The sequence below is a fragment of the Pinus tabuliformis genome, chromosome 2_2 (assembly GCF_031772625.1).
Source record: "Pinus tabuliformis cultivar Carrire ecotype Pingquan chromosome 2_2, CPIR1, whole genome shotgun sequence".
In the NCBI taxonomy this organism is placed as follows: domain Eukaryota; kingdom Viridiplantae; phylum Streptophyta; class Pinopsida; order Pinales; family Pinaceae; genus Pinus; species Pinus tabuliformis.
Window position 1 is genome coordinate 80,061,273 of NC_142300.1, and position 2,542 is coordinate 80,063,814.

A 2,542-nucleotide genomic window follows, 5' to 3' on the forward strand; every position below is an offset into this window, starting at 1 on the left:
GATGCAAGAGATGGCCGATTGCGATGGGCTTAGCCTCATAATTTGTGCTGAGATCGTACTAAAGGCAGAAAGGCTTGTTTTGTGTAATTTTCCCTTTGTAATGGTTTAATAAGAGAAAGGGCCGATAGAAGGTTTTATGTGTTGAAACGTATATAAACAATGTATTGAAGGGTTAATGAGAGGGGTTTAATTCCCGAGAGAAGGATTTAAGGAGGAAGGCTTTAATGAATTCTTATGTGGATGTATATGAAGGGTTTTGATTTCCGATAGAAAGGTTCACAGGGGTGATTGAAGTTTCGATAACAAAGGAACTTATAAAGGGCCTTGACCATTTATGGTCTGAATATTTGACTCCATTGTAGAGTCAAATACCTGGGACAGTTGTGGATGCATTGTTAAATGCATACTGTGGGTATATGCTGGGTAACCCTGGCATCGTTGTGCTAAGTATGGTTATGTGTTGGGGAACCCATGCACCAAGAAACAAATACTGAGGGAAGATTTGAGGACCCAAAGTTGTTAAACGTATACAACCTTGTAGAATCATCAGCAATGCCAGTAGCTAAAATCTGTTTAGGATCTCTTAGGTCCTTAATTACAACATCGTGAGGTGAAAATTCAACGGTTTTACCTTCACCTGAATGAGTTATCTGATATACAAATAGAATGTTGCAGGATAAGGTTGGAACACATAATACATCATTAAATTGACCATTGTCTAGATGAACAATTCCATTCCCTACAACACTAAGAGATCTATCATCACCAACATATATATTTTTGGTGTTACAATCATTTAAAGAAGAAAACATGGCTTTGTTTTTGGCCATGTGATAAGAAGCTCCAGAATCAATGAGACACTCATGAGAATGGGAAGAAGAAGATACATTTAGTGCATAACTAGGCTGAGATGCTTGATAACCACATGCAGAAAGTGTTATTCCTGAAAATGAAGTTGAAGTTGAAGAGTTCTCCAAATGGATGCTATGTTTCTTCATTTTTTCTTCCAAGGCTTCCATATTCTTAAAGCATTTGGATTCTAAATGGTCATCTCAATTACAAAAGTTGCAATGTCTATCAGTATTATTCCCTTTGTTTTTATTTACCTTATCATTTTGTTGAATTGATTTTTCATTTTGAGACTGAAATTGCTTAGGACCTTTGTTTGGTTTAGGACCATTCTTTTTAGGATATTGCTTCTTAGGATTCTTTGAATTTGGTTGTTGCTGGGAAACTAAGGCTTTCTTAGAAGATTTTTCAAGATTAAGAAGACAAAATGTAAGCGTTTTTCTTGTTATCTTATTAAAGAATCACAAAAGGCATCAAAAGAAGGGGACTTGTAGTCTTGTCCTTGAGAAATAAAGGCTTCTCTAGTAGAATGGAAGGTGGAAACAAACACAGATTAGGCTGGTCACAACTTAGTAAGAATGGAATAGATAAGGCTACCATATTCTTTCTTAACCTTAAAACCTTCCAAGAGAAGTCTAAGGCTCTTGAACTTGGACAAAAAATCTTCAATGGAAGAAAATTTATTGGGGTCCAATGTAAGAAACTCATTTTCGAATTGATGGGCTCTAATTTCATTTTTAATTCCAAAAACTTTAGTGAGTTGTTTCATTGCTTCATTAGGGGTATCAAGTTTTACGATATGGAATCTAAGGTCTGGAGAAATAGACATCCCTATCAACCCACATGCTTGATCTTTCCTATTTTCCCATTTCGTTGTCTTATCTTCATCTTTAGGTTTAGTTTCTTGGCTTGAGGCTATTCTGTAAAGATCTTTACTTCCAAGTAAATCCACTATGTAGGACCACCATTGGAAGTAGTTGGTGTTGTCAAGAATAACTTAGCATGGAATTTCCATTTTAACAGAAACTGAAGCTATACATGTTGAAGCTAAGTGTTCCAATGGAAAGATCTCGAAAAATTAGGCCAATTCAAAAAAAGCGGCTCTAAAAACAACTTCTAGATGAAGATGTTATGGCTTTTTGAAGAAAAGTTGTTGAAGATGTCGACGAAGTGCGTGAATGTGCGGAAGTGAATGATAATGTTATATATATATTTTTTTAAATCCCCCCACTTTCCAAACTTAATCTAATTAGCTCACTTTAAAAAAAATAAAATTATGTGACCCACTTTTATAAATAAGTGAAAGTCATTTTTACAATGGTACTTTATGAGCTACCCACTAAATTGTAACTTAAATAAAAGATAAAGAGACTTTAGAATTATAAGTGACTCACTTTTTATAATGGGTGAGAACACTTTTACATAAAGTAATTTTAAAACATAAGCTACATGTGCTTTTTGAAAAAATAACTCAACAAAAAGAAAGGCTTGAACTCAAGATCTCTATTCTCATAAAGTAACTTTAGACCAAGTGAGTTAGTTTAAAAGGTTAGTAATTTTTAGAAAAGAGGAAGGGTTTTTTTTCTTTTTTTTTCAGTCAATGAAGCTTCGGGGTGCGTGTTTACTTGAAAAAATAATTTTTTCCTACAAAACAAAAAACCACACAACCCAACACGGACATACAAAAAAAACC